The sequence below is a fragment of the Osmerus mordax genome, chromosome 1 (assembly GCF_038355195.1).
Source record: "Osmerus mordax isolate fOsmMor3 chromosome 1, fOsmMor3.pri, whole genome shotgun sequence".
Classification (NCBI taxonomy): Eukaryota; Metazoa; Chordata; class Actinopteri; order Osmeriformes; family Osmeridae; genus Osmerus; species Osmerus mordax.
This window is the reverse complement of record NC_090050.1, coordinates 5,906,526-5,919,261: the sequence shown is the minus strand read 5'-3', so window position 1 is coordinate 5,919,261 and position 12,736 is coordinate 5,906,526.

Below are 12,736 nucleotides of genomic sequence, written 5' to 3'. Positions count from 1 at the left end.
AGGTGGTGTACAGAGAGAAGAGGAGGGGTCCAAGGACGAAGCCCTGTGGGACACCAGTGGAGAGCTGGCGAGGTCCTGACAATTTGCCTCCCCAGGAAACCTGGTAGGATCTTCCCGAAAGGTAGGATGAGATCCACTGGAGTGCAGTGCCAGTGATGCCCATCTCAGAAAGTCTGGCGAGCAGGATCTGGTGGTTAACTGTATCAAACGCTGCAGAAAGGTCCAACAGAACGTTGACGGATGACCTGGAAGCCGCTCTGGCAGACTGGAGGGCAGTGGTGACTGAAGGGTTAGACTGGGTTAGATTACATTAAACTACAAAAACCTGGTTGAGGGATAAGTGGATAGGGTGTGTGTGTGTGCGGGTGCGTGTGTGTATGTGTCCCAAGAGGAGGTAGGACTCCAGGTCTACACTAGCCAGTAACAGAATGGCTTTATTAACCTTAGGCAGATGGGCCCATGCTGGGAAATTAGGCCTTGTAGCCATGCCTACAGACACACACACAGCCAGTAGCACACCCTGCCAAAGCATTTTCATAAACACTTTTTATGTAATGTTTGCATTTCTATTTGTATTACACAAAGGTGTGTTTCTAGAACAGTGTGTATGTTTTCGTGTATCCTGAAACACACACATCATACACACAGGCTTTTAGCAGAAAGCAGTCATAAATAATGAGCACATTTAAAAATCACACACTTTCTGTCCCACTTAATCACATGGTATCACTGTACCTGAGTGTGAGTCTAACTGCATCAGTGGGATCATAGTAAATATCCTTCCAGACGGTATGTTTACTGAGGACAGGCTCAACAATCTGTGTTCCTCCTTCCTCACGGTAACCTGGCAACCAGACATCTGACAGTGGAACATCTTTGTAATGCATCTTGTCAGGAGCAGGTGACACACACACACACTCACCACACACGCATACACACACACATGCACACACACCACACACACACTCACATACACACAGACACATACACGCACACACAAACACACACTTACACACACAGACGCACACATACTTCTAATGTTGGGGTTTAATAGTGGGGAACACCCCTCCCCCTGGGGTCACCCCTCCCCTCTCCCCTCGTGGGGCTGTTGCTAAGAAGCTATAGCGACCAGGGTGCTTCTCCATTGGACGAGGTGTGATGGTGGGGGATGGAAGTCAAGGGGGATGTAGGGAGGGGGAGGGAGGTAGATGGGAATGGAGAGAGAGATACAGAGGATGAGGAGAATGAAGAGGACGAGAAAGTAACACCCAAATGAGAATGAGGGTTGTGTTTGACATTTCAGACAGGGAGAGAGGGGTGCAGGAGAATATAAAGAATAGATAGCTTGGCATAAAAAAACACGTGGATGGAATAATCGAAAAAGATGACAAAAAAAGAGGGCAAACGTAAGCTGTGAAAGCTTTGAGGGAAAGATTTAGGAAGACACAGAGGGAGAAGAGAAGGAAGGTCCTCCTTCATTTGGTTGTGCAATGGGGAAATATAACATGTTTTTTGACCACACTCACACACAAACACACACTCATTCAGGTTGAATCAGCTTGAGCATCCATGACATATGCGTGTGTGTGCGTCTGTGTAAGTGTGTGTGTGTTTCTTAGCTTCTTGGCTGATCTAATTGTTCGTAAATCTGTCAGGTTCATGGAACAGTATTCCTTGTTAATTTTGGTTGTGTGTGTGTAATCTATGCAGTTTCATGACTGAAGTGAAAGGGGTTGGCAACGTGGCAACAAGTTGTGTTAATATTTCAGATGGATGGACAATGTTTGTAGACACGTGTAGAAGTAGATTAAACTGTGTAGCGATGTGTGTCAGTTGGCATTTCTGCACATTAGAAAAAGTCACTTGCAGGGTCTAGAGCTGGAAGTCAAGTATTTTTGAGTCACGCCATATTTTACTACTGAATGTGTTGAGACTTACACAGCATCACAAAAACAGATTAAAATTCAATACCGTTATGGAAAAGTGTATTTAATCTTTGCAACATACATAATGTGTGTGTATATAGAGAACCTTTTTAAGCTTTACGCTTCTAAGAGTGGAGCGGAGTTTGGTAGGAAATATACTGTAATTGCTGTGTGTAATTATTGACATAATTGCATATTGAGTAAAAGTTGTTCATGTTTTTACTTCGCCAAGTAGTTCTTTATATAAATACACACTGCAATAAGGATGCTAATATGTGACCTGTGTTAGCTTCATAGACTAACTGCAGTTTGTTCACGTTCACAGTTTCACTAGCATGTATGTTTCCCCAGTAAAGCCCAATAACTTAACCAGAAATATGAGAGGAATCTGAATAGTTATACATAATTATACTTAAAATAAATATGCTTGTCGGTATAAAATACAGTGTCTTGAGTTTAGATTCCCAAACCTATGAACACCCTAACGATATTTTATGTATAGTGTTCTGATCATGTAAAAACACACTTACACACACATTTGTCACTTAGAGGATGACAGAGTTGTGGACTTGTTTATTCATTCATGCATTAATCAATTGGTGATTCTGTTAGCAGGATACGCTTCATCAAAGTGTGTGTGTGTGTGAGCGAGGATATGAATGTGTGTGAGCAGGTGTATGTGAGAGAACACTGATATTGATCTGTGAACACTGAACCAGATATTATTCTTCGCCGGAAGGACTGACCTCATGGAGCATCATTAGACAACATTAGTGCATCTGGCACAATCATCTCTCTCTTTCTCTTTTTCTATCTCTCTCATACACACTCTCTCTCTCTCCCTCTCTGTCTCTTTCTCTCTCACATACATTCTCACTCTCTTTCTCTCTGTGTATAGTCTGGTGACCTCAAGCTACCCTCTTATGTCTTTCCCTCTGAACCCTTCTCTCTCTCCTTCAACAAACCACTTCTCTCTCTCTCTCTCTCTCTCTCTCTCTCTCTCTCTCTCTCTCTCTCTCTTGTCTGTCTGTCTGTCTGTCTGTCTGTCTCTGTCCTTCCTGTTCATGATGCGGTCAGACATTGACAGGGGCTAACAGTGTTTTCCAGAATTTCGCTCCCAGTCCAGTGACATTGATGCAGATACAATTTAGCAACCTGGGAGAATATACCCGGATTTCAAGGAAAGCTCTTTCCAGAGTTCTCACTGTCCTATAGTCAGTCTCATCTTTGTGCTGATGCGAGTGTCATCAGTCACAAACAAATCTTCCTGACTGAAATATTTGATGTGTGCACAGTATCTCAAGTGTGTGTGTGTGTGAGTGATTTGCCTCAGGTGGTTCGACCATCATTTATTTATTAACAAGCTTCATAAATAGAGGACAGTTGGACGCAGGAAGTGCTTAAGCAAGCCTCCTGCCAGGAACCCTGGGATTGATTTATCCCTGCCTCTTTATGACCCCCCCCTTCACCCTCAGGGCTGGACACACACACATACAAAGACACAGACGTACACACACATACATACACATGCACACACACACAAACACCCAGATGCACTCGTACACACACACTAACAAATACACACACACACTTTATCCCCGGCCATACACCCCCCCACTTCCAACAGTAATGGACACAGCTTGGCCTCTGCTCTCCTCTCGTCTTCTCCCCTTTTTCTGCTCCTTCTGCCTATCTCTCTCTCTCTGTTTGTTTGATCCTGTTTTCTCTCTCCCTAGCTAGAGCCCTCCTTGCAGCTTCTTTTCCTGTCTTTTATCAACTTATTTTGTTTTTAATGTCTCTTCTGTCTCTTCTCTTTTTCTCATCCTCTGTCCTTAACCCCTTGCTTGCTTGCTTGCATTGCCACATTTCCTGCATCTGTCTTCTCTCTTACTCCCCACCCCCTATCTCTCTCTCCCCACCCCCTATCCTCTATTTTCCTCTGTTAAAACTAGGTCATTCTGCAACATCGAGCTATAGCTCCTGCCAAGTATGACATCGCCCTCCCTGCCCAGCAACCACTCGTTTATCCTTCCTTACCTTCCCCTGAGGGCTCAGTGGAACAGGGGGATCATTTTGGAATTAAACACCCTTACCTTGGATGTGTCCCTCCCGTCTTCTGATACCCACTCCTATCCTCCTATCTCCAACTCTCCTCCTTTCCTCTCCCCCAACTCTCCTCCTCTCCTCTCCTCTCCTTTTCTCTCCTCCCACCAACTCTCCTCCCCTCCTACCCCAACTCTCCTGTCCTCTCCTCTCTCCCTCTTTGCACCAGGGTGGTACCCAATTAGGTTTTCTCCAGGGGTGTTACCATGACAACAGGCAACATCATTAGATGGGGTAATGCTAGGCAATGGTGTCATGGCTACAGACAGTATAGCCCCTGACCTCATTAGCATATGACCCCTCACCATGAAGTGTGTGTAGTGGTCATTAACGCCATGCCCCTGGGTGAGTGGTAGGGCTTAGGAGGAACATTAATGGACAGGGGCAAAGGTTAAGGCTTTCATATGTTAGAGAGTAAGGGACAGAGGTAACCGAAAGAGGTACAGTTGTGTTTTTGGGAGCACTCACATACACTCTGACACACAAACTAACACACATCCTGGTTATTTAGGGTTAATGTTAGTATGTATTCATTCATCTGTTTCATGTTTGGGGCTTAAGCTTTATAATGTGTTTATTTTCCCATTATGGGTTAACAAGTCCAGTGTTAATGAATCTCATGTTGACTAGTCTTATGTTAACCATGACAACTAGTCCATTGTTAACTAGCCCCATGTTATCCATGTTAACTAGTACTGTAGTCCCATGTTAATTAGTCCTGTGCTTTGAACACGAGTGGAACTGTAGTCACTTGCTACAGGAAGACTTTAGTCCCGGACTCTGACTACAGGAAGACTGGTGGACCCTGACTACAGAATAATTGGAGGACACTGACACTACAGGAACACTTTAGCCCAGGAGCCTGACTAGAGAAGTGGTATATGTTTTCCTTTCCATTGCAGTTCGCTGGACAGAACGATCTCCTCTCTCCCCCACAAGTAGGCCACAACTGTGCTATGCCTTTCGGCCACATGACCCACTTAACCTAGAAAAACTACAACCCCCAGCTGCTCCACTGCTTGGCATGAAGCACCAACATGAAGCATCACTAGACTGGAGCCCCTGGGTCACAGCCTTCAGTAAACCTTCATAAGGCCTGGAATTCTTGGGTCATGTAGCTTTCATAAGGCCTTGAGAACCTGGGTCATATCGTTTTCATAAGGCCTTCATAAGGCCTGGAGAGCCTGGGTCACAAATCCTTCATAAGGCCTGCGTAGGTATGACATAACAGCTGGAAGATGAGGGTTGTCCCACAGGGGGAAGACAGCTTGTGACAAGAGGGCCAATGGCCAGCTTGTGTGACTATGTGACCAGGGGTCATGGATACGACGAGGAGTCTAGATGATTGACATTTGAAAAGTCAGAACTGTTCTTTTTTGTTGTTAACAATAAGGATGTCAGTTAGATTTAGTTTGGTCAGAGCTATGGAATAATACATTGTCCATCTTTTCTCACGACATCTTAGCTTCCCTTACATCATTTTTACGTCAATATTTGTGCGTATGTACAGGTAAAAAATAAAGAAATTGCCCAGTAGTAAACGTTTGGGTCTCCCCCATTATATGGCATGGGACAACTTGTAAAAAACGATTTCTCCAGTTCTGAATGTCCTAGAAACTCCAGCCTGGTACCATCATGTTCATTACAGTCCCATGTAAAGCCCTGTGGCCTTTGAAATGCTCCAATGAGTTATAGTGCCAGCAAGGGGTGGAAATTAGGGTTAATGTTACTTTAAAAACCTTTTTTTGCATTTATCGGTTATCTTAACGGTATCAGCTATGAGAAGCAGGTTATCATCGATTATTAGTATTGGCTGAAAGAAAATCTATATTTAATTAATCTATATGCATCTATAGTGTTTATGTGTGTATGTGTGCATGTGTTTGTTTGTGTGTGTCTTTGTGTGTGTGTTTTCCTACCCCCCATGTGGTTTTCCGACTGTGGACTCTCCTTAGGGCAGTCTGTGTTTCTACGGCAACAAAGAAGGATGAACAAGGGATGAAAGAGGGATGGGAAGAGATAGGAGTGTTTTTACATCCCTCTCTCTTTCACACTCCCTCCTTTCCAGCTTTGCCTCCCCTGGTGAGGTTGGAAACATTATGCCATGACTGGCAAACAGACGGCTTCCTTTATACTCGCGCACACACACACAGGCACAGACACACACATATACACACACACAGCCTGAAAGAACATTAGATATATATCTGGCTCTGTGTCAGACATACACACTCTCACACTCCCAAGGTGTGCAGCTTCCTCTGTGTGTGTGTGTGTGTGTGTGTGTGTGTGGTTTGTCTCTTGTCCTGTTTGGCTCCTCCTGTCTTCCTACACATCAGGACATAAATGAACAGTCAGCAGTCTTGACTAGACAGTGTTCCTGAAATACACTAACAAGCCCCAACATCCTAAGAGTTATCCAGAGGTCAAGTACATATATGTTTTTCACATTGATGTTTCACCCATGTACCTTCTGATTTATTACCTGACACAGCTATTAGACCTGTTATAGCACTGTAGCTATGTTGGTCTACTGTACTACATCCTACATCATTAAACACCTGGTTTGTGCATCTTATTGGGTTATGGTTGTGGCGGTCATTATAATTTCCTTACTTTTAACACAACTTCCTTACTTTTCACAAACACCACTTATTTGTTTTTTTTTCATTACATTACACATTGGTGTACCAAGGTGTATTCCATCCACCTCAAAGTGTCTAGCCAAAGGTGACAATAAGCTAACGGCACCAGCTGGCTCTGAAGCTTCTAAACTTTGTCACTCTGAAGGCCTCCTTTAGGGTTCTAATGCAGGAAGTTCTGGGTTGTAGACAGGAAAGACCATAGCCAAGAAGGAGTCAGTGGAGAGAGTTAGGCCTGTAGCTACACAAAGGAGGAGGATTGATGAGCATGATTGTTTCTGGCTGGCTGGGTAGTGAGTTAGGAGACTCAGAGACAGACATGCTGCCTCATATACAGATATGATCCTTCTGCTGCTGACACCCAGGGAAAACAGAGAAGATAAATGGTTTTATTCAAACAGGAAGACTACAGGTTGCTGTACATTTCTATGCAATTACTTTTCCGTGCCTTATTCTGGCTGGTGTTAAAATTCGTTTTTTTTGTTTGTTTCTCTGCAGGTCTGCTCTAGGGTGTGAAAGCAGGATACCATCCAGACATTTGTAAGTCTTCTCGATTTCTATATTTCCTTAACCTCACAGTCTTGTCAAATGGGGTGCTTTTGCCTGGCCCTCTCAATTTTCATGCTGGTGTCTGTGTGTTTGGGTTTGTGTGATGTGGACTGTGGGTGTGATTGTGTGTGAGTGTATGCGTGTGTGAGGTTCTGTGTGTGTACGTTTGAGGGTATGTGTGTGTATGTGTGAGGGTGTGTGTTCAACCGGTCGTTCCCCAGGCCCCAGTCCTGCTCACTCAGACTGATGCGTCTCTGACTACAATCCACATCAGCTCCTCCTGTCAGTCTCACCTCAACTGAACCATCTCTGTCTGTGTGCTTTTCTGTCTATGTATGTGTCTGTCTTCCTGTGTTGTCTGAGTGTGTGAACATGTGTTTGCGTGTGTGTGTGCATGTATTAGCCTGTTTTTATCAACTGGTGACGCTAACAAGGGCTATCGTGGCTAGTTGTATGTGTCCTTGTGTGTGTGTGAGGGTGTGTAAGACTCTAACTGTGTGTATTTGGGGTATTTTTTGTTCTGGAGCAACTGCCCTGGGGGTATGGAGAGGAAGGAGGAGAGTTACCTTGTCAACTCCAAGCGTTCCACTGCTCTCTGAGACTGTGAGAGAAGGAGAACACAGAGACAGACAGACAGAGTGTGTGAGAGAGAACCTAGAACAAAAACATGTACATTATGAGCTCAAATGACTTGTCCAGAACTCTTGATTTTCCAATTACATTACTATACTATAGTTCTGGGTACTATTTAGTCATACTATACTATTTAGTCATACTATACAAAGGAATCTCTGTGCGTCTGTGGCTCGATTATCTCACCAACCGAGGACCATATGAGGATGAAATGCGTCAGGTGTAGTGCTCAGGACACAAAGACATCTAGTTGTGTGTGTGAAGTTGTTTGGATGAGCGATTTGCATAAATCATAAGCAAAAATGTTAAACATGATTTTTGCCATGTTGAAGTTGAACCATGGATCTCGCGAGACGCCAACGGCCCTGCACTAAAAAATAAAATGCACATAGTGCATATATATATAGGCACTAAGTAGAAATAGAAAATATAAAACACAGGACATGAACACTGTTCTTTTGAATTTAGCCCATTCTGTTGGCAAAGCCTACCTGACTTTGTTGGCTGCCATGGTGTTAGATTAACCCTTCTTTAAAGTCCTCATTACCAACAACAACTGGCTCAACCATTGTGCATCTATGAACGAAATGTGTAGATGTTTGTTGTGGTAAGTCATAACAGATGTTTCCCAGATGGGAAACATCTAAAACGTACAGGACAGGGGGTATACTTGAGGACCAGGGTTGAGAACCACTGTACTAGAGCATTGGCAGAAATTGCTTTTATGATATGCATATGAGTGACTAGTATAGATGATGTGGAGGTTGAACAAGTTTTTTCTGACACACTAGAGTCACACTCGTATAACAAACAGGATCCTGGGTTGCCAGCTAAAGGATGATTCACAAGTCAAATCTGTTTACCAAGTAGAACTAGAGAATTCAGAGATTGGTAGACTAACAACCATGTAACGAGACTTAAATCATAACATTTATTGCTCTCGTTCGTTATCTTTTAAGGGATTTTGGTTGAATATGAATTCAGAAACAACAACTATCACATACCGTCCACTTATCAAACATCAAATGTACATATCAAATCAGCAGGGAAACATCTAAAACGTACAGGACAGGGGGTATACTTGAGGACCAGGGTTGAGAACCACTGTACTAGAGCATTGGCAGAAATTGCTTTTATGATATGCATATGAGTGACTAGTATAGATGATGTGGAGGTTGAACAAGTACTTCAGAGATGACAGAATTTCAATTGTGATCTGAGAAATATAGGTACCAAAGCCACTGAGAAGAACTGTTATCACCAGCTGCATCACAGGCATTGCAATATCCATCTATAATTCCAGAAATCGCTGTGTCACTGACATCATTGCGGGCACTGTGCCCTATCTATAATTCCAGGAATCTGTATTTGTGTGTTTCACTGATGTCTTATTCACCGACTGCATCATGGGCACTGTGCACTAGTTAATAGAATTACAGATTACACATTTTAATTGGCCATACTCAAACTATACACTAATCTCAGCTCTGGTGTTTTCCTCCAAAATCTGGAACCAGGGATTGATCACCCCCATATAAAAAATGTAGATACATTTTATTCCAATAATTACACTGGGATATGTGTCAACAGCAGACTGGGTAAAATACTCAGTATCATCAACAACAGTTCCCTCCACTTTCTTAGGGGAAAAAGTATACTGACCAAATGTTGAGAGAGAGAGAGACAAAGAGTGAGAGGGAGATTTTTTTGTTAATTTTTTATTTTTATTGGGCAGTCAAAACTGCCCCTTAGCCACCACACTGGACAGTAGAAACCTACTTAATCACGTTGACTCAGGCCAAAGAAGAGAGAGACACAGAAAGAGGGAGAGGGAGAAAGTGAAGGGGAGATAGAGAGAGAAAAGTGGGGGAAAAGAGATGAGGGTGAATGGAGTGTCTTCCCCCGGGCTTCTCAGTCTGACCACAGGCACACTGACCCTCACCCTAGTTTCATCATCACAACATCAGTCATCCTATTTGTTCATCTGTATGCCAATATTAATCGGCCCCTATTTGACACGCCCTGACACAAACACACATATAGACATTCTCTAGCTCCCAATAACCTTGACCCCCTCCTCTACCTCCATCACCCCATTGTCCACCTCCCCCTCTACCTACTTCAAACCCACGTATACAAACACAAGGGGCCCTATTTTAATGATCTGAAATGCAAGTGTAACCCCTTTCTAGTGGGTTTTTTCTGACACACTAGAGTCACACTCGTATAACAAACAGGATCCTGGGTTGCCAGCTAAAGGATGATTCACAAGTCAAATCTGTTTACCAAGTAGAACTAGAGAATTCAGAGATTGGTAGACTAACAACCATGTAACGAGACTTAAATCATAACATTTATTGCTCTCGTTCGTTATCTTTTAAGGGATTTTGGTTGAATATGAATTCAGAAACAACAACTATCACATACCGTCCACTTATCAAACATCAAATGTACATATCAAATCAGACTGAGTGTATACCCTTTCACACTAACAGTTTACCAACAAATAATCCATATGTGACAGTTGAAATGAAACAGAAATGACACCTTTGTTATTCTAACCAAGCTTGGATACTAAATTCGTTGGGGCCCAGTAGACACGTTGGTGCACATTGTGGAATCCGATTGAGTCAGTGAACCATGTCAGTCGGCTAACTCAATAGTTAGCGAAGGCTGATGTGACACAGTCCCATATCTCTATCCTTCACTAGCTTTACTTTGTCTTAGTCAAAGTACTCACGCAACCTTCACCCGAATATGGCAAAACTCTCGCCAACGCACACCAAGCAGTAAAAATGATGTCCAGTCCAGGAGAGTAGGCTATCTTTGCTTTCCTTTATGTTCGTTGTCCTCTTGGTCGGGAAACACAGCTTCACCGTCGAAGAAGAAAAACATTTATTTTCTTAGACCAATGTAGACTAAACAAATATTGTGCACATACAATTCGTAACTGCCGTAAAATACTTAGAATTATCTCGAATTCTGGGATACCCCCCTCCAAGTCAAAAACTAGTATAGTTAAAAGACATGTTTATTCTCATTTCTGATTGGCTTATACCCAATCACTGTGCATAGCTAGAATATAAGCGTTAGGACTCTGGGAAACTGAGTCTGGAACTAAATTATAGCATAGTAATAAGAAAATTATACGATATGGTGCAATAAAACACATTTCTAGAGAGCCCTACACAAGTATCAAAACGCAAAGCGCAAGTAACTTGGGCGGGACTCCGGCGCTGTTGCTATTATAATATGACTTTGCGCCTGGCGCAAATCTAAAATGGGTTGGTCTGAAGTAGCTACATTACTAATGGGTGTGGTTTGGGCGTAACGTGCAATAAACCAATCAGAGCGTCATCTCACATTCCCTTTTAGAGCAGCGCTTGTTCCATGGCGGATTGCTATTACAACGGCGGATTTGCCAGGCGCACGCCAGGAGCGGTTCACAGCCGAGGAGACCGACGTTCTAGTCAGGGCCGTAACAGATAGAGAAGTGACATTGTATGGGAAAGGCAGAGCAGTTTTCTCATTGCACTAAATTGCCCGCTCATGCTGCTCATTAAAATTCTTATTCTTATATATATATATATGAAATATATATATATATGAAATATATATATATATATTTCAAGTTTCTTGAAATCCTTAAACCATAAGACCTGGACTAAAATCAGTTGAATGAGAGAGCAAATATCTGAACATACTGTCTTGTTGTGAATATTTCAGTGCTAAATCCAGCCTATACCCATGTCACATTAATATGCAGTTTGCAAATGGGAAAATAGATTTAAAAAGCTTTTAGAAAATGGCTTAAAAGTTGCATTTTCGTCAAGGCTTCAGTGCTGTAGCAATGAATGGTTAAACATGGAGATTAAAAGGAGGATAAGTTACATGGGGATTCTTTGGAGAAATTCCCTGGATAAATAAACTAATAAACTATGCATAATTTAGCGGGTAACTGAAAATAATAGTCTCAATTTAGCATGTTAGCTTTTAGCTAAATTCATGCTAATTTACTGTGATGGTAAGAATTGGGTCTTTATCCAAATGCATGATTTTGATGAAGGGTGTGTTGAAGTAAACTTCAGCTTGGTGTTTCTAGTCTCCATGGAGACACAGATGTGCACGTATTCAGTTGATCCTTAATTCTCTCTCACACACACACACGCATGCACATGTGCACTATGAGTGTTTTCCGTGCCTGGTGCAGCTGCATATGGTGCATTGACACAAAATGCAGTTTAGCAAAAGTCACTATAGCTGGTACTCAAACTCATACTCACGGTACAGTAATTTAACACGCTATAGGACTGTACCTCTGTTAGGGAGTCGGACTAGTAATCCGAAGGTTGCCAGTTCGATTCCCGGTCATGCCAACTGACGTTGTGTCCTTGGGCAAGGCACTTCACCCTACTTGCCTCGGGGGAATGTCCCTGTACTTACTGTAAGTCGCTCTGGATAAGAGCGTCTGCTAAATGACTAAATGTAAATGTAAATGTAATGATGTACATGTTAATGTCCGAAGTTGTTGTTACATAGACATTTCAGTCGTACAAGTGTTTCCAGATTCGTCCAGTTGAAACGATAAATGAAAATAAAGTGAGTTGGATGATCCTCAGTCGCTTTCCTTGTCTAGTGTTGGGCTACAGCCAACTAAAGAACACAACGCAAACCCACATCTCACAACATAATAATAACATATAACCTAGATAGGCTAGGTTACCTGCGTCACCTTTGTGGTGTATGTCAGGTGTAGTGTAAACTACACACACGCGCTGTGCATGCTTCTTCTAAATATGTGTGCACATCGCCAGCGCGACACCTACTTGACATGTGTGTAACGCATGTGTGTCCATTGTAAGTGTATGTAAATTGCTCCCATAC